At 47.5% G+C, this 20,565-nt stretch overlaps 1 protein-coding gene and 1 long non-coding RNA gene across 4 annotated transcripts in view; one reads left to right on the top strand and one right to left on the bottom strand.

Moving 5' to 3' along the window:
• Nucleotides 1-12,644, bottom strand: part of DISP1 (dispatched RND transporter family member 1) — a 179,545-nt gene extending 166,901 nt beyond the window's left edge. For 2 of the 3 annotated variants that reach the window (XM_047848107.1, XM_047848109.1), the window contains exon 1: nucleotides 12,528-12,642. The gene's annotated coding sequence lies outside the window, so the exon portion shown is untranslated. Of the gene's footprint in view, nucleotides 1-12,527 lie in introns of all 3 variants that reach the window. The other variant, XM_047848104.1, reaches the window with a different exon arrangement.
• Nucleotides 12,645-13,022: 378 nt separating this feature from the next.
• Nucleotides 13,023-18,899, top strand: LOC125159647 (uncharacterized). Its single transcript, XR_007149862.1, has 3 exons — nucleotides 13,023-16,488; nucleotides 18,299-18,664; nucleotides 18,792-18,899. It is a non-coding gene; the product is annotated as an uncharacterized LOC125159647 (long non-coding RNA).
• The last annotated feature ends 1,666 nt before the right edge of the window (nucleotides 18,900-20,565 follow it).

The following is a 20,565-nucleotide window of genomic DNA, read 5'->3' as shown; positions in this document are numbered from 1 at the left end:
CATGTAAACACACAACATACAGAAAACAACACACACACAAAAGAGAACTTTCAAATTTCAAAGGTTGATTAAATTGTCCATTTTTTAGTCTTTATTTGACACATGAATGAAGACCCAGGTAATCCCTTAGAGACTACTGGTCTACAAATATAGACACTTCCTTAATTAGTACTCACTATGTAATACTTTATACACCACAAATTTTAATATACCAAAATGTGTTTGTAGTGCTGAGAGCTGGTCTTATGGGTCAACTTGGTTGGGATACAGCTAAGTTAATCAAACATGAATCTAGGGTTGCAGTTCAAGTATTTTGTAGATGTGACTAATATCTACACTAAATTGACTTTAAATAAAGGAGATTACCCTGGATTGTGTGGGTGGGACTCATGTAAGCAGTTGTAGGCTCTAAGAACAAAAACAGGTTTCTCAGAGAAAAAAGAATTCTGCCTCAAAACTTTAGCACCAACTCCTGCCCGACCTTCCAGCCTGTTGGTATGCCCTACAAATTTTGGATTTACTAATCCCCACAATTTCATGAGCCAATTCCTTAAAATAAATCTCTTTTAAAACACACACACACACACACACACACACACACATACCATATTGGCTGTTTCTCTGGAGAACCCTAATATATACCAACATACCAAAAGACTCAAACAGGTATTTATTTTTCTTTCTTGCTTGGTTTTTTAATGTTTATTTTTGAGAGAGAGACAGAATGTGAGCAGGGAGGGGCAGAGAGAGAGGGAGACACAGAATCAGAAGCAGGCTCCAGGCTCCGAGCTGTCAGCACAGAACCCGACGCGGGGATCGAACCCGTGAACCATGAGATCATGACCTGAGCCATGCTCGGACACTCAATCGACTAAGCCACCCAGGTGGCCCTTTTTTGTCTTTTTTAAGTTAAGGTTAACAGATGTCTGTTTCTTGTAACCTCTTTAAACTATTAAAGCATTTGAATATTTTAAGTGCTCAGAAGGTTATTTTGTTAGTACCTTCTGCACGATGCCAACTTTTCTTTATTAAAATCCATAGGAGGGGAAAGAACAGTGACGTTCCCTACGTGGAATTTCTAACCTCCAGAGCTGATTTCACAAGATTGTGAGATGCAATTTTTTTCTCATTGTCCTGGCTTTGAAAGTATTTCCTAACTACCAGTTCGTATATCACCATTGTGAGAAAATCAACGATCAGCCCAATCCCAAAGCTGAAGAGCCACACGAAAGTGGCACAGACCTTGGACTACTTAGTGACATCTGCAAGTTCAAGCCGAGAATTCTGCTCCAAGTTTTACTGTTGATCTGTCTCGTGGCTAGTCTTCAGTGCTACAGGGACACAGAAAAGACTTCAGAATCACTACACACAGAAAACTACTAAGATCTAAGAATCACACACTTAGTAATCAATTCACACACTGGTGTCCTTCAAAAAACATTCCTGATACGTGGTATATCTAGAAACTTTTCCTGTAAAGAGGCCAGCAGTATTCAGGCTTTGCAGGCCAAAACATCTCCACGGCAACTACCTGACTCTGCCACTGTAGCCCCAAAGCAGCCAATGACAATATATAAATGAATGAGCAGAACTGTGTTCTAATAAAACTTTATCTACTACAACAGGACATATTTAGCCTGAGGGGTGCAGTCTCCTGACCCCTGACTTAACTCAGGCAATCACAGAGCCAGAAAAAACCCTGAAGACCATATGGTACCATACCCCACTCAATGTCAAGATACCCATAACAATATCCCCAACAAAGAGAGATCTGGTCTCTGTTTAAGTCCCGGTGACCATCCTGCGCAGAACGGTTACCATAATCAGGCTCTTCTCCAAGCTGGACAGTGTTCCTCAATGAGGACAGCAAGATTTTTGGACGGGATATTTCCCCATTGTGTACAGCTGTCCAAAGCATCCCTGGTTCCCAAATCTTAAGTGCTAACTACACACACCTACACCCATCACTATGACAACCAAAACCCTCTCCAGCATCTTTCCAAAGCCCCTGGGGGGGAGGTGTCAGGATCCACTCAACAGAGGCGGAATACACGGCAAGTCCTACCCAGACGTCCTCATTCTATCTATGGCAGGTATGACTAATAAGTCACAATATTCTTTAATACTGACGCTGGACTTTGTCTTTTTTTTTTTTTTTTTTAAGAGAGAGCATGCGCAAGTGGGGGACAGGGACAGAGGAAGAGAGAGAGAATCCCAGCACAAAGTCCGACTCAGGACTCAATCCTACGACCTCAGGGTCATGACCTGAGCCAAAATCAAGAGTCGGACGCTCAACCGACTCAGCCACCCAGGCGTCCCTCTGCGTTTTTAATAACCCACCAGAAATACATGTGGATGGAAAGCATGTCTAAATTACCTAAGCCTCGAGTGTAACACCACGTAACATAAAAATACAAGTTATCTTGGGGTGCCTGGGTGGCTCAGTCAGTTACACGTCCGACTTCAGCTCAGGTCATGATCTCACAGTCCGTGGGTTCGAGCCCCCCATCAGACTCTGTGCTGACAGCTCAGAGCCTAGAGCCTGCTTCAGATTCTGTGTCTCCCTCTCTCCACTGCTCATGCTCTGTCTCTGTCTCTGTCTCAAAAATAAATGAAAACATTAAAAAAAATACAAATTATCTTTTTCACACTTTTAATAATCACCAAATTTTCCCAAAATAAAACTGCTTTGAAGCCAAGGCAAGACCATACCTAACTATTCTCTGCATTTTACCAAATTATTCGCCATTTTGGAAAATCACTTCAATGGCAGCACATACGTTAAGTACAACCCACCTGCACAAGTGTGCATTTGTAACCGTCTCATCCACAGTAATTCTAGACACAGACACAAAACGCTGACCATCTGGAATGTATCGAACACACACGTATTAAAAATATTTTAAATCATTTTTTAATGATTTTATTTTTATTCCTCCTTTATATCATAGTTAGAAATTGTGTTCATTTCTTTGCCATCAGATTTGTAAGTAGTTACAGTATGCCTATGAATTCATTTCAGGATGGTAAAGGAGGAACTGTAAAATACCTGTTATAAAAATAGTGTTGGATCTGACAGGTTAAAAATCACTGGTCTAAAGATACCTGTTTAGCCAAATTCCCCTAACACAGACAGCACTCTTGGCCACACTCTGGACACAGATGTAATGCATTTGTTCAAAAGCAGCTGTCACTGGCCCTCCGAAGCCATTTCACAGAAACAGAGATCTCACAACAGAGGGTCGGTTCCCGTGTCCCCTGTCCTCTGTGGTATGACAGATACAAGAAAGGGCTGTGCAAACCAAGCGCGTAGGACGTCTAAACCCTCCGGCACACTGTGTCTGTCTGTGCAACTACTCGCACCTGCTGGTGAAGGCACCCGGCAGTGATTACGTGTCAGTGAAAGAACCCAGCCGTCACTGAGGCAACTGCCCTTGTGCACCAGACACAGACTCTCCTAATGAGCCCATTTTCCACATTAAATTGTGCTACTGGGATCTGTCCCTGGCTTTACACAGGGCAGGCTCTAGAACAGCGTCCACCGGGACACTCACCCACACCCTCTGGTGTGATAACCACGGCCACATGTGGCATCTGGGCACGTGCAGTGAGGTTCCGTGTGGCCACCTGTGACTGGTCACGACTGGACCGGACAGCTCCAGAATATCAGAGCGGGAAAGGGGCCCGGAGGCCACAGATCACAGCCACGTCTAGCTTCAGAAAAGGACTTACCACAGTAGGAATTAAGCAATGGAGGCTGAGAGGGATGTACCTACCCCGTTACCGGAATAGGCCCCTCGCCCGGCCACAGCGCATGAGCAGCACAGCCACTTCTAGAAGCCAGGCATCCTGAGCCACTCCTCTGCCGTCCTGTTGCTGACTCAATAAAAACTCAGTTATTTCATGTCTCACTCCCCATATGCCATCAAATACATACAGAATTAATCTCACAACTGATAGACTTTCCTCAAATCTAGACTTAGCTATAAGCCACCATAATGTTAAAAGTATGGAGATAAAAAACTAAGATTTGAACTAAAGCTTAAAAATGCTGTCTATGAGAGATTACTAGTTTGGGATTTAAAGGTTTCACACTGACTAAAAATGAAAATAATCTCTACATACAATCTATGTCGATCTCCACATAACCCAAAGGTATAATTGTATATCTCGATTACAATAATGGACTGAGGCCACGGGCAAGTGTAGTTTCCAAGGACATTTATTATCATTTCCCTCTATAAATCTTTTTTTTAAATCTTTTTTATAGCTCATGGCAGCTGGGTAAGAGTTCATACATAGTTGAAAGATGAACTTCAAGCAAAATCATTAACATAAGAAATGGCAGGTCCCAGAGGCTTTCTTTGAATCAAGGTTTCAACTATTCTAGGTTTAAGTGGTAACATCCAGTCTGGAGGGGTAGGAGAGAGCCAGGTGCCTAGGAACACAATTCCAGCAATTGGTCTTCTCTATTCTTTGGAGACATGCGTGTGAAAGTGAGTGGTAGGGAGCGGAAAATCCGACACAACTCTGGGTTGGCCTATAAGTAATTCTTGGGTCTTCCAGGGAATAAGGGTACCAGATCCAGAGAACTATCACTTGTCACCCTTCTCCACGGAAAACCTGGTATAAAATTACCCGTAGGTGATCTGCCGCAAAGCCTCACAAGGAGCATTAGCTACTTATAGCTATAATGAAAGCCAGCCCTGACTCAACCAAGCTTTAAGGGATAAGCATTATAAACACAAAAGCTGAAAAGGATACAAAGCTGAAAACGGAACAAAAACAGATCACTACAAGCTGAAATGTTGAGCTTCTGAAACCCAGCCAGGATCAAAGTTAACAGGAATAAACGTAAAGTCTTGTAGATGAGTTCAAAACCCAGCTGTACAGGTAGAGGGAGCAGATTAACAGATTTCCCATATAATTTTGGGAGCTGTGGTTTACCAAATGCTTAATATAAGAGCTAGATGTGTCTGCTTAAATGTTAATGTAATTTTAAATTTCAATAGTATTGAATGTGCAATAATATGACAGTAGGTGTCCACCCTACAGGAAGGAAAAGCCCCCATATTTGCTGCCTTCATCAGACATCTAAAATAGTGTGGACAGGGGCCCCTGGATGGCTCAGTCAGTTAAGTGTCTGACTCTGGTTCAGGTCATGATCTCACAGTTCGTGGGTTCAAGCCCCGCATCGAGCTCTGAGCTGGCAGTTCAGAGCATGGAGCCTGCTTCAGATTCCGTGCCTCCCTCTCTCTCTGTCCCTCCCCCACTTGTTCTCTTTCTCCCTCTCTCTCTCTCTCTCTCTCTCTCTCTCAAAACTAAGTAAACATTTTAAAAATAAAATAAAATAGTGTAGACAATTAGGGAAGCCATATTTTCAAGATACTGACAACCTAGTGGAGCCAGAATAAGATAATTGGGACAGTAGCACATGTAGGTATTGGCATTATTTAACCTGGAGAAGAGACAGTTATCCTTAAATATATGACAAAATTTTACACTGCAAAGAGAAAACAGATTTTCAGTGTTGCTCTGGATGATATAACTAAAACATAAAAACCACAACAGGCGGGCGCCTGGGTGGCTTGGTCGGTTAAGTTCGAGCCCCGAGTTGGGCTCTGTGCTGACAGCTCAGAGCCTGGAGCCTGTTTCGGATTCTGTGTCTCCCTCTCTCTCTGCGCCTCCCCTGTTCATGCTCTGTCTCTCTCTGTTTCAAAAAAATAAACGTTAAAAAAATTTTTTTTAATTAATTAATTAATTAATTAAAAAAATAAAATAAAAACCACAACAGGCAATTTGGACCTGTTATAAGGAAAAGAATAACCCAACAATGAACCAAGGCTGCACCAGAAAGTGAACACCTTGTTACTCTAAGTATTCCTGCAAGGGCCATAAATACTCTGGGAAGGAAAGGGTTATGAGAGTATCCAGATCAGGCAGAAGACTGCATTACATGACTGCTACAGGTTCACACTAATCCCTCGATGATAGTACTTTAATTGCAGAAGAGAACAATTAAGCTGAGTCAGCAACTTATTTCCCTGGAGACAAGTTAGTTTGGTGACAAGGGAGAAGAAATGAGAAAGCCAAAGGGGCTCCAAGATACATTTAAAAATACCTGATGTATAAGGGCCCAAGAGTTGAGACGCAATTGAACAGGTGAGTCCAGATAAAGACCTGGGATTGCACCCCAGGTCCAGCACCTCATTCCAGAAGACATCACCGGGCTGGTCACCTAACCTTCCTGAAGCTCAGGTTTCTGTCCCTGACATTCAATCCTGCCTAAGGACCAAATGACGATGTAAGAAAAGCACTCTGTAAATATTTATACATAAATTACCAGTTATTATTCTACATTAGTCAGACTCTTCTAAGCTTTGCTCACCCCCTTAAAAAAGGGTTATGAAAAACCTAGACTCTTGAAACATCAACCAACATAAAGCTGCGTGAACAGACCAGGGAGGAAGTCCTTTTCAAGCAGGGATCCTAAACGGAAAGTACAGGGATCCTAAAAGTACAAAGACAGGCTTACCCGAGGGGTTAACAAGGCATTTATTACAGAACAGGTTAAGTGTTCCTAAAAAGGATGCTGTTCTGCTTTTTTTGATAACGAAGGACTACAGATTAAGAGTTGACTTGATAAAGGCCCTTGGAAATGTTGGCCGGATACCTTGCTTACAGAGTTCCCAGCAGTAAAGAAGGTCACTTCCTGGCAGGTGCAGGAACCTCAGGATATCTTGGGGACCTTGTGAAGAGGAATTCACCCAGTTCCACAGGTATTGCAGGCCTGTCTGATGGCAAGTATTTGGCTTGGCTTCTGGCCTGGAGAGGCTACTAAAAGCTCAATCTGGAGATTCCTTATAAAAGGTTCCAGGAAAGCAAACTGTAACAGATCCTCAGGATCAATCGCTATTCTTGCTGAGCTTATGTAAATAATTAGGCCAGGTTTCTTAAGACGTGACTTGTTCTACAAATGCATTGGTCTTGATTTGGCCATCTCTGGAAATGAGGGTTTTTAGAGAGAAAAACTATGTTTCAACAGCGCACAGTAATGGATGTTAAATTCTAGCTCCGACTGCCTTTAAATGTTTGTTGTTTGCCTAACCTACACAACTTGAGGTAAACTTCAGAAAAATTGTCACAGTATTTCATGTACAGACAATCTTCTGTGCTTGTTATTCTGTGGGGATAATAAGACCCCGTGAGCATATGATTATTTAAACAACTAGAAAATGGGATGGATTCCCCCCAACCATTGTATACCAAGACTATTCTCACTGTAGACCCATCAACAGATAGAGACTTTCGTGCTTTATTATGTACTTGAGGCCTGGCTAATTCATCAATCTCTAAATACACAAACCATATCCTCCCTAAACCTGGTCTGACGGTTACCAGAAACCCACCCCTTTCCAAGACTTCGAGGTGGACCTGACAGATATAAAACCAAGCAAAGGATTCAGGTACCTCCTCGTAACAATCTGCGCGTACTGAGGATGGGTCAGAGCCTTCCCGACCAGGACGGAACGAAGTTGTGAGGTGGCCAAAGCTCTTCTACGTGAAATGATGCCTCGGTTTGGTCTGCCCTTAACCATACACAGTGACAACGGGCCTGCATTTGTGGCGGACGTTATACAAACCCTGACCAGGTCCCTCAACATTACCTGGAACTGCAACACGCATCTTAGCCCTCCGAGAGTACCAACCCCTAGAGCTAAAGGGTGATGCCTACTAAAAAGATGTTTTTAAAAAAGCATCGAAGGGGGGAATGTTGGGAAAATTAAGTAAAGTTCTGCATCATAAGAGGCCGGGACTAACAGGACTCTAGTTCCTAGCTTAGACACTCCTCTTCCGGGTTCTTCCTCCTGCCCTGCTTGCCTTGGGCGCCAAATTACTACTAGTGTGGAATGCGGAAGTTTAACGCACGATAAACTGTCCCCCATGCTGTGCTCAGGGCTCAGATCTCTGGAGAACGATCTCCTCTGAGGCGGTAGGTGTGACAGAAAACTCCGATCCACCAAGAGAAAAAAAAAAAAAGAAGAGGTGACTTGAATGGACGCAAGCTGACCGCTTATTCTGAGATCAAATGAAAACGTGTTAAGTCACAAGCACAGGCTGACACAGGCATTACAACCCCTGTCAGGATGATAAGAGCCTGCAGAGGCTACAGAGGTCTGGAAGTTGAAGCCCACCCGTCGTGGCTGGTCAACATTCGCCACGCTCCAAGGCTCCAAGGAGTGCCGTCAGAGTATCTCCCAAGTTACTTTCCAGCTGGAGCACCGAGCAAACTGGAACCAGTAACTGTTTGTCAGGAAAGAAAGACCAAGTCAATAGTCACTGCCTAGGTCTGAAACGTTCGGTGTTGACTCCGATACTTCTTATCTGTGTGGTCACTAGTTCTTGTGGGAAAGTCTAGAACCTGACAATGCATCACTTCCCGGGTCGGCCCTATCGTCTCCACTTTAACTAAGACGAGGTCACTCGTACACGGTGCTTGGTCTTCTCGTATGCACCGTGTTCCCGTCAATGTCCACGAAAAATACCAATGCTAAAATAAACCTCAATGTTTGTTTCTTTATTCACATTTCAATCCTTCCCTCAAGCCTCTCCACGATTCCCAATAACCACGTAAACTTTCCAACTTCAAGAGCCTTTGCCAGGTCGTTCTCTCGCAGGCAGGTGGGAGCGGCAGGAGGAATTTCTCTCTCTACGCCCCGCAGGCAATAAAGGAGAGCACTGTCTGTAAGGTATTTTAAAACAATGATAAAGCCAACTACGTCTTTCTTCTTTTTATTACCACCAAGCACTGATAACTGTAAACAACGTGAGATACAACCACTGCAGAAAGCCCCCACCATCACCTCCTAACATCCCCTCCCCCCCCCATCTCCTACTGGACAGTTTTTCTTTTCATGAGGATCTCAAACTAAAACAAACCAACAAACAAAACTCATAACAAGAACAAAGACTAATGACAGTGTATTTTCTGTAGTATTTGCAACTGTACCACTTCAATAGAATGGTTCCTGTAGAATTTAATGTGATGCCTCGCTCCAAGCAAAAGTAAGTGTGGTCCAGTTATATAATCCAATCATGATTCAGTATTTAAACTGTTTTTCAAACAATAACAACGTAAACAAATGGTTCACAGCCATAACTGCATGTCAGGAGGGCAAAAAATTTGCCAAGATTTATGGGATCAAGGTCAGCAGAACGAACTAGGCTATACCGACAGCCCTTTTGGTTGAGGCCAACGTCATCTCAGCCACTGAGAGAAAAGGTCTAACTCAGCAGCACAGAAAGGGCAGAAAGTCCTACTAAAAGAAGAGGCTGACGATGCCTCAGCTAATCTTGGTGACAGCCAGCATGCGTCACAGGCCCTGCAGCTGGACAGTAGGTCTGCAGATCAACACTGTCCTTTCATCAATACCATCAAACGGCAGGGGGTGCCCTTCTAATGGGGTATACGGGTAACAAGAGCGGACTATGTAATTATAAGGTTGACAGTCAGGGAGCACAGAGCCCAAAATCCCAATATAGCAAATTACTGCACATATTACAAACAGGTGACTATGGAAAGCAATGTGTAAATACGTGAATATAAAAACAGCCCGGGCCATCGCTGTCTTAGTAGCTCTCCCATTGCACAGCTACGCATTTTGCCATCGCAGAAACAAAAGTAAGTAATAAATCCGTTAAGAATAACTAGTAATTTGCCCAGCCCTATTAAAATTTCCACTATTGGTTAAAGTGTAAAATGTATCTAAATCCTACAGAACAACACTTGGGTTCATCTACAGAAAACTTAAAATTTTACTCAACGATTAGAACAAAGAAAAATCCCAGAGATTATCCAGAACACACAGCAATCCAATTTCAAATATATCATTCAGACGTATAACTAGACAGTTGCCAGAGAGGGCGGGCTCTTGTGTTTCAAAAACAAGCACTTCCTCAGTCGCAAACTAAAGTCTAAAGATCTGCATACTTTCCCAACTGTTTTATCTCCCAAAAACCAAGCGAAAGGGGGAGAAATACATTTCTTAAACCAAGATTTTATGGACAACTCAGAACAAGCCTTATCAGAAAAGGAACACTGTCTAACTTAAAGAAACAGATTAAACGAAGATATATAGAGAAATCCACACAGCAATCAACACAATAACTATAAAGATCAGGCCATTTTACCATTTTCTAGTTTGAGAAATTACCCACTATAGTTAATTACATGTTGAAGCACTGTTTATTTCTAGACACTGCTCTCCACCTGTAAATATCAGCTATGTCCCTAAATATAAGGAGATTACACCCAACTCAAGTACAGATTTTCAAGTCCATCAAGAGTTCATAAGCGTTACTAACACTGTGATCTGAGATCTGGACGAGGTAGATCTTAAGACGGTTAGGTACTGGTGACTACGTGTCATCAGCTTCATTGTGACCATCATGTCACAATGTACATCAAAATGTGTACCACACGCTGCGCCTAGAATACACACAGTTCTTGTCTGTCAATTACACCTGATAAAGCCGGGGGGTGGGGGGTGGGGGGGGGGTGAGGGATTTACAAGTCAGCAATACACTGAGGCACCAACAAACACAGAATGTTCTAGTTCACTTAGTGCAAGTCAGACCCCCGAACCTGGTCTCCGGGCGACCTGCACCGACGCAGTCTAGCACCCAACAGGAGGAAGGCGCTAGGCAGCTGTCCCCTCCAACAGTGACAGCGTGAGGACTGCCCTGCTGGGTGCCCAGTTTGTGGCAAAACCCAATTCGCCTTTTCAGGTCGGAGTCTCTAATTACACCTAAGTGAGAGGCTGTACGATGTCCTTAGGAAGCGCAGCCAATAAAAATCACATGCAGTGTAGACAATGAGGAGAATACTCAGCATGAGCTGCAGTAATGACAAAGTAAGCCGACACGCCCCTCCCTGGCCACTAGAGAAACCACCTGTGTTTACTGTGAGTGAGACACCATGGTTCCGGGAACACTCAACACAGTCTGTGGCCTTGTGGTAGCCAACCCTAGGGACTGGGTGTAATCGGCCGCACCCACACCTAGACTGTCCTCACTGGATAAACCGAGTCACTAACCCATATCCTAGGGACTGGGTGTAATCGGCTGCACCCACACCTAGACTGTCCTCACTGAGTAAACTGAGTCACTAAACCCATATCCTAGGGACTGGGTGTAATCGGCTGCACCCACACCTAGACTGTTCTCACTGGGTAAACTGAGTCACTAAACCCATATCCTAGGGACTGGGTATAGTCCACTGCACGCACACCTAGACTGTCCTCACTGGGTAAACTGAGTCACTCACCCGAACCCTAGGGTCTGGGTGTAATCCACTCCACCCGCATCTGGAGGGTCCTCACTGGGTAAACCGAGTCACTAACCCGAACCCTAGGGACTGGGTATAATCCACTGCACCCACACCTAGACTGTCCTCACTGGGTAAACCGAGTCACTCACCCGAACCCTAGGGTCTGGGTGTAATCCACTCCACCCGCATCTGGAGGGTCCTCACTGGGTAAACCGAGTCACTAACCCAAACCCTAGGGACTGGGTATAATCCACTGCACGCACACCTAGACTGTCCTCAATGGGTAAACTGAGTCACTCACCCGAACCCTAGGGTCTGGTGTAATCCACTCCACCCGCATCTGGAGGGTCCTCACTGGGTAAACTGAGTCACTAACCCGAACCCTAGGGACTGGGTGTAATCCACTCCACCTGCATCTGGAGGGTCCTCACTGGGTAAACCGAGTCACTAACCCAAACCCTAGGGACCGGGTGTAACTGGCTGCACCCACACCTAGACTGTCCTCACTGGGTAAACTGAGTCACTCACCCAAACCCTAGGGTCTGGTGTAATCCACTCCACCCGCATCTGGAGGGTCCTCACTGGGTAAACCGAGTCACTAACCCGAACCCTAGGGACTGGGTGTAATCCGCTGAAACCGCACCTAGACTGTCCTCACTGGGTAAACCGAGTCACTAACGCATAGGAGCTCCAGTACAAGCGCAGGCACAGCTCCCAGCGATCCTCTCCGCAGCTCCAAGCGTGCTGACGAGGTCGCTCGGGGCAGTGGAAGCAGCACAAGCTAAACTCTGGCGCCACGGAGGGTTCCAGAACGAGAACTGCGGTCAGCCTGACAGCACTACGGTCCGCGGGCGCCTGCTGGCTCAGTCGGGGGCGTGGGCGACTGTACGTGGGGCCTGGGGTCCGAGCCCCCGACCGGAGGAAGGGCTGCTAAATTCCTGGGACAAAGAAGTGCAGCCCGAAGGGGACTCGGCTGAAGGGAGACCTCGAGTGTCCCCGGAGCGTCCGATGTCCCTCCAACCCACACACACATCCGGAAGCCAGCACGGACCCGCGGCGAGGCTACGCGGCTGGGCGCCCCGACCCCTCCCACCCGCGCCCCCCGCCCCTCACGGCACCCCTCCTGCGGCCCCGACCATGCTCGGTCGCCCTCCGCCCGCGCGGGGCGCCCCGGTCCCCCCGGTCCCCCCGGCCCTACCCGGTCTCCCCGTCGCGCGGCGGCGGCGGCGGCGGCGGCGGCGTGGCCAAGACGCGTCCACTGAGGAGACCGGCGTCCGGGACGCTCCGGCCCCAACGCGGACCCGGAGCCGGCTTCCGCCTGGCGCCGGAAGGCGTACGAGCGCGGGACCGGAAGTTCCGCCCCCAGGCCGCGGGCAGGGGCGCGGGGTTCTCGGGGCTGCCGGCTGGTGGGCTGGTGGGCTGGTGGCGGCGGTGGGGGCCCCGCGGGGCCCAGACGCGGAGCTCTGCTTTGCGGGGTGGAAGGTGACGCGAGCGGGCGGGGAGAGGGACCGGCGCTGCGGGACGGGAGGTGCAAGTCCCCCCGCCCCCCTTCTCGGAGAGACGGTCGGGAGCGACGAGCGCGCGCTGGAGATCGGAGGAGGCGGGAGGGCCTGCGGGAGAGAGGGGCGTCGGAGAGAGCCCGGCCGCACGGGGGAGCCGGGGGGCTGCATCGGGGCGCCGCGGGGATGGGGGGCTGCATCGGGGACGCCAAGACAGTGATCAAGGCCTTTAAGGGGGGACCAGCAGGGCTCTTACCCCTCATATCACCGCATTGGGCGGATCGCCCCAACCAACCGAAATGCCCGCTGGAACTACTGAGCCCTTAGAAGGGTAATGAGGCTTCGTTACCAACCACAGGGATGAGGACGGTTACCTCTATGGCTGTTTTGCTTGCTGCTAGTGTTTAATCAATACTTTCTTGCGCGCCAAGTCCCCCCTTTCCTCTTTAGGAAGAAAAGGTATGATATTTTTTTTTCTCTCGCTCTGGGGTTATGTTGTGAGAGGTACAGATAGGATTGTCAACAGCAGAGAAGGAAGGATGGACAACATGTAGACAGTCTGCCTACAGGGCACGACATCAGCCCCGCACCCAGCAGAAGGGTGCAGCTTCCCGCTTGCCCACGTTGGGGAGGTTAGCAGTCGCTTTGTGGTGGTGCGTGACATCACCAAATCATGTAGTGGAGAGGTGTGGCCTTGAGAGACTGGGAAGAGCGTGTGTGCGCGCGTGTTTGTGTGTGTACACACATGCGTGCACCCCCCCCCCCCCCATCAAGAAGTAGAATGTAACAGGCACTCCGCGAAATGTCATGAAATGTTTCTATATAGCTCACCACAATTGTTTGCTTGTGGTAGAAATGCCCCTAATAAATAGAGAGGTCCCCTCAAAGGACCATATACCACGTACAAGTGACCATGTTCTTAGGTGACCAAGTGTCCTGGTTTGCCCAGGACTGAGGGGGATCCCAGGACACTAGAATTTTGGCACTTAAAACACTGGGATGGTCCTAGGAAAAGTGGGACAGGTTGGTCATGTCCCTGTAAAACAGATGAGTCCAGAAATGGACACATCCTCAACCAGGCCCTTCATGGTCTTCCCCACCTTCAGGAATTTAACATATGGCACAGGAAAACACAGAAGGTAGCCCTTAGAACAGTCACATAAATGGCTGTGCCCGAAAGAAAAGGTCTGTTAACACCGTTTGCTGAGGACCAGGACCTGCCCTGCCTTCTTTGATTACAGGTAATAATCCCTGTGTATTTCCAAAACATTCTTTTGCTTGACGAGCCAGGGAAGGCTTCTGCTTGCAACCGAACTAAGCGAAGTAAGCTCAAGGAGTGTATGCATAGCACGTCCTTGTTCAAGGGCATCTGCTCCCAGAGCCCCTGCTGAGTGGGCACTGAGCCACATGCTCCAGACTCACTGGCATAGCAAACTGAAGTCGATCTGTCTCAAACCCAAACAGCTGAGAGTCTCTGCAGCATGAGTTTTGGTCACCAATGGAGCTGCAGTTGGTCTCTGTCATGTTGAGATAGAAATGCCCTGTAAACCTGGAATTAGGTTCTAGGCATGAGCAGGGTGTTGGAGCTGGTGGAACAAAAGCAGGAGATACTAGAGGAAAGAGGGGAGAAGGGAAGACCGAGTTATCAGAGCGGTGTTCCATCTTTGTGCCCAGCTTTCCAGCGTTGGATTTCCAGTCCCTTGTGAGGTCCAGCTCAACTTCCTGTCCTTAAATTCTGAAAATTCTGTGTCCTTCCAGTAAAGTCCCCGTGTTACTCGGGTTAGTTGTAGTGGGTTCCTGTTCCCAGTGAAACGACACCACCCCCTAACACACTGGTCGCCTGCTCACTCTACAGCATCCATCTCTTGTCACCAGAGCTCTGGAGTCAGCATGTCCTTCCAGGCCAAGGACAGGAGGGCCACTGCTGCCTGGTCCCATCAGGAAAACTGCCTCAGTTATCATGGGGCTGGCAGGTGGGGCAAATCGTATAATCAGCATATAAATCTGGAAGGAGACTTGGGAAATGGTCTATTCCAAATTCCTTGTTACGCACAGGGGAGGAAGAGAGTCCACCCGGATGGAGTTTAGTGGTCCCAGAGACAGGACTATTGATCTCCCTCCCAGCGGGCTCCCCAATTTTTCTGGTGTGGAGGGAGTGCAGTACCCCCCCCCCCAGACCCCTGTGAGACCCCCTAGTGTGCTGCTGAGCTCCCTCCCACCGGCCACCTGGCCTTCGGCATCAGCCTTTGCAAAATCATGACCGCTGCGTAGTTGTATTCAGAACTGGGAGAAAACGTTTTAAGGAAAAATATCTTTTTGTTCCCTCCTTACTCACCACCTGGCTCTGACAGATAAGTGGGTTAATTAGCAGAGCTAATAAGTTTAGTTTAAAAGTTTATTTACACTTTCTACACTCCCATTCATACCTGGGTGTTTTCCTTATCCTTATTTGTTCATAAACATAAATGGAAACAACCGGCATCACCAAGGGCTGCGGCAGCCGCAGGTCCACAAGTGTGCCTTCCACCGTTTGGACACACACTAATGCAGTCACGTGGCACAGTGAACCGGCCTGCTTGGAGGCAGTCACGGCAGCATGTTCCTTGGAACGCGAACCACTTAGTGTAGAGTTATATTAATTAAAGATTATGTACTGAGTGGTAGTTAAGGTCAGCCAGGGCTCTCCAATTAACAATTCCCAACTGCTGCAAGGCCCCGTAGGCAAGGTACTTTTGTGAAGATCTCAATCTCCTATGATCCAACAGTATCACTGAACGTGATACTACGTTTAAGGTGGTGCTTTCTTCCTAAAAGGGTAGCTGCCCCAGAAATGTTTCAGGTTACCCAGAATATTTAAAAATGTAACTTTTGGTATTCTGGTCTAATTCGTTATTGTGGTAAAATATATAAAACATAAAATTTGCCATTTTGGCTACGTCCAAACGCGCACTGCGGTGGCATTGCTGCATATGCAACGTGTATACCCATCACTCCCGTCCCTCCCCAGAACTTTGTCATCTCCCCAGACTGAAACTCAACACCCGTGAAACAGCATCTCTCCATTTCCCCCACCTCCCCTAAATCCACTTTCAGGGTAGGTTTGTCCGTGTTGCATCCCATGGAAATATGTTCAACATGGGTTCATAGCCTCTGCAAGTAAACACTTGCGAGTAGAAATAACATAGGGTTTGTTCACCTCTTTTCTCTTGTGGAATTCAAGTGAAATGTGATTTCCACAGGGACACGTCGTGTACTAATCAGATACTTCTATTTCAGACCTCTTTAAGGCCTACACCAGTGAAATTCCACCTGTGAAACGACAGGGAAACTTGGCGTGGTACTCATTAACTGAACAGTTTGTGTGGGTGTGTTCTGAAGGGCTTGTATACAAGTTTGTAACTGCAAATGCCAAACCTTGTTTGTCTTTCTGCAAAACCAGCGAGCAATCCACACACCTGATGGGTGCGCGAGCCTCCCCGTGTTTTCCTCCTAACATCACAGCTCAGCAGAAATTTCGCTCAAGCCAGAGAAAGCTTCACCTGCCAAACCTCAACAGGGCCCGGAAAGCAAGCCTTTCCTCTTGAACACAGGTTTCACTCAAGGTTGGGTAACTGAAATAGACACACAGCACTGCTCCCGACTTGCAAATCTAACCACCAGGTAAACGATAAAATGAATTTTCAGCTCTGAGTCTCGGTGATACAAACTTAATTTCCTATGAAGAAATTAACTACAGGCTGGGAAGGTCAAGGCAAAACTTAACCTGTGGAAACAGTGGATATAAGCCTTAAAGAGAAGGAATATGCCTTCTCTGTAACAGGATCCTGATTAGTTAGTAAGAAGTCACTTCCTGTGCAGGTAGCACACTCTTCAAAACATTTGAAGTCAGGCACAGTACAGGGTGGTTATATCTGCCTTGAGTAGACGTGGCAGAAGCCTAGAGTTTTTTCTGATTCTTCTGTGTTTCTATCCTGAGACAGACCACGTTGCAAATATTGAGTTGCCAGATAAAACGCAGGATGCCCAGTAAACTTGGGATGTCCTATTATCTTCAGTACAAATAAGGTAGGGAAGCTGAACAACGGGCTCCATCTGTTTCTCTGCAAGGCCCCACTTATGCGCCATATTTCACCTTGTATCTGAGTAAACCGAAAAAGCTATGTTCCCACCCCAAGGGGGGAGGGGTAAGAACTTCATCGTTCTCTGTGTTTCGTCCTAGGCCCCCGACACCTGATAACGTAAGAGACCGGCCCCCAAGCCTGTTCCAGCTCTGTGTCTGTCAAACTCGGCTGACACTGGCATCAATACCCACCCCACCCCCCCCACCCCCCCGGCTTCAGTGATTTATGTTATAACACCTGCTGTTCACCTGCCACTTGCTTTCAATTGGACCCCACCCTGGATTCCTGAAAGAACATTTACCTTGGACCCCTTTCCAGTATAAACCCCCAACCCCAAGTGGTGGGGAGACTCCCTTCCATCTGAGTCTCCCAGACGCTCTGCCCACTATACTCACACCACTTGGCGTTATTCGGTAGATTCTGTCCTCGTTGCCTCCTGGCTGGCATCTGATTTCCATCCCGCATGCAGCCATGGACCCTCTTGGCCGGTTCTGTGGGGTCCCCTCTGGGTCCTGGGACCTGGCCCACCTACATCACGAGTACATCCCAAACATTGCATGCGACGTAGTTCTAGTAAGAAAGTATTTACTGTTGATCTGAAGTTCAAATTTAACTGAGCATCCTGTATTTTTATCTACTAAATCTGGCAACCCCGTTGCACATAAGCAATATTCCGTAAACATTTCTAAAAGAAAGATTCCTTAAATACAGCAATACAACTTTTTCCTCCTACAGAAGTATGCATAGAACTTTGGACTATCAATATACTGTGTCGACACTATGCGTCTTTGTACACTTTCCTTGACGTGTTATAATGAGAAACAGAAACAGGAAGCAAGACCACAGATGTGCCAAGGGTATTGTTAAAAATGAAATGGAGGGGCGCCTGGGGGGCTCAGCCGGTTGAGCGTCCGACTTCAGCTCAGGTCATGATCTCACGGTTCGTGGGTTCGAGCCCCGCGTCGGGCTCTGTGCTGACAGCTCGGAGCCCGGAGCCTGCTTCGGATTCTGTGTCTCCCTCTCTCTCTGCCCCTCCCCTGCTCACGCTCCGTCTCTGTCTCAAAAATAAATGAAAACATTTTAAAAAATTAAATGGACAGTGCGTAGGACTGAATCAGAGAGGCTGAGATGATGTCCACATGGTTGTGGGGAATAACTTACAGGTGCAGGGGTCTGGGATTTTACCTGAGAACAAAGCAGGAGATGCCGTTGAGCCACACTGCTCGCTTCACCGCAGGTACTTTCGAAGTACTTTTCTGTAGTGGGTTGTTGTTTTCTTTTCTTTTCTTTTCTTTTTTTTTTTTTTTGAGTCGTGTTCTGTATCTTTTACTCTTTTTTCCTCGTGGCAGTCTGGTAGAATTTTCATATTAGCGGAGTGTGCCCAAAGAATGTTGGAAGGATCTCTGGCGAACGGAAGACTGGCTCTGCATTTACAAAGAGGGGTGGCCTCCGCTGAGCCCTCCCCCTTCACACCTTCTTCATCGTTCGCTCCAACAAACCCAAGCGCACACGGTTTATGAGACCGTGCCGCTGGCCTGGCCAGAAACCTGTGTACCTGCAATGTCCAAGGCCTCGATGTGGAGTCGCTGGCAGGTGTCCTGTCCCCAGCCCTGATCCCGCTTTGGCACCTGGGCTCACCTTGTAGATACTGTTTGCGACACACCTCCTGCATTTTCTTCCTGCGGCTGCTCCTTCCTACATGGGAGAGCGATCAGGTATCTCGACAGACACAGCACTTTCCTTATGAGTCTTTTCTTACTAGTTTTATTAGCCTTTTGCCCCACACAACCTTCTTATTCTTCCTCAACTAAACATCCCCTCATCCCCGTGTTCGTTCAACAGCTATCCGGATGGCATCGACTGCTCTCGGCCCGTGGGGAAACAAGAGACAATTCCCACCCAGGAGGATTTTGTGTTCCAAAGGGGGGGGGGCAAAAAATAAACAAGAAAGCAATAAATGAATATGTGAAATTGTAACATGATGACAAATGTTTATTTGTTATAACGTGACACGTTTATTTTCCACCATGATAAATATTCTAGGGAAAAAATAAGGCAAGATAAAAGAATGGGGGCAGTGGTAGGGTTTCGATTACAATCATCAAGACGGGACTTTGGGGCAGAGGCTTTAAAAAAGTGAAAACAAAGGGGCTGGGGAAAAGTGTTCCAAGACAGAAGGAACCCCCCCCCCCCCCCACCGGGCAAAGGCCCCAAGGCGGGTGCAAGAGAGTCAAATTCTGGGCGTTCCAACTCGGAGGCCTGCAGCTCAGGCATGTCTCGGTTCCAGCTCAGACCCAGACTGGACTCTCTTCCAGAATGACTGATTTGCTGGCCTTTCTGTCTCCCCGCCTGAGCCCTGCAGACTCTTCCCCTCTGCACACTGCCCCCCGCCCCCACCGGGGGCATCGGAGGGGTCACGAGGGAAGACTGCAGCCTGGAGGCTGACAGGACTTGCCTCCTCCTCTGTTGCATCACCTGGGGTGACCCTTCGCCTTGGGAATGGCTGTTGGGACGGGTTCCCAGGTTCGACCCTGCTTCCCGGCCTCATGCTTCCACTCGTGTTGCCTGGTTTCCCAGCCATGCCTCCCTTGCCTCCCCAGATGCCCATCGCCCAGGAAACCAACCCCCTGCACAAATTCCTCTTCGTTAGGATAACTGGTGTTGCTTCTTATTCCTGGCTGGAGCTTGACTGATAAAGGGGCCAGAGAGAACTTTCCTGAAGTCACCAACCACGTTTTATTTGGCTCCAATGCAAGCACTCAGCACAATCCCAGCAGGTGACAGTACCCAAACAAGGTTTGTTGAACGAATAAGACAAAAATATCCTCTCTATGCACCAGCTAAGTAAATTGAGACCAGTGCCTGAAGGCGTGACATCCAACCCCAACTTGCTCATTAAGCTCTCAGAAAGCCACCTTCTTCGGCAGAGCAAATGCAAGGTCTCCTTATGAGCAGCACCCCCTGCCTGAACCCCTATAAAAGAACATCTTTTCTTTTCTATTCATTCACTAAGGAAATACCACACCCCACTTTATTTTTTTATTTTATTATTTTATTTTTTTAGAGAGAGTGTGTGCGAGCCAGGGAGTGGGGCTGCGGGAGAGAGAGAGAGAGAGAGAGAGAGGATCTCGAGCAGGGTCCACGCTCAGCAAGGAGCCCAATTCGGGGCTCCATCCCATGACCCTGGGATCATGACCTGAGCCAAAATCAAGAGTCAATGCTCACCCAGATTCAGTCGACATTCTTTATCAAAGCTTTAATCTATGATGAAGTCATCCTGGAAAACTCAGACTGCTTTGGATCCAGTAACAAGCAGATGAGAGGATTTTGACACAGAATACTTTTTTTAAATGTTTATTTATTTTTGAGAGAGAGAGAGAGAGAGCACAACAGGAGAGGGGCAGAGAGACAGGGGGGGCAGGCTCCAGTCTTCGAGCTGTCCGCACAGAGCCTGACGTGAGGCTCCATCCATGAACCGCAAGACCATGACCTGAGCCAAAGTCGAGTGCTAACCTACTGAGCCCAAGGTGCCCCCACACAGAATACTTTTGATGCACTTTTACATCTTAGCTCTGTCTCAACACAAGATCCCTTTTTTGGATTGCTATAACATCCT

This window comes from Prionailurus viverrinus, unplaced genomic scaffold (assembly GCF_022837055.1).
Source record: "Prionailurus viverrinus isolate Anna unplaced genomic scaffold, UM_Priviv_1.0 scaffold_53, whole genome shotgun sequence".
Classification (NCBI taxonomy): Eukaryota; Metazoa; Chordata; class Mammalia; order Carnivora; family Felidae; genus Prionailurus; species Prionailurus viverrinus.
The sequence above is the reverse complement of the archived record's forward strand: the minus strand, read 5'-3'. Positions and strand labels throughout refer to the sequence as shown.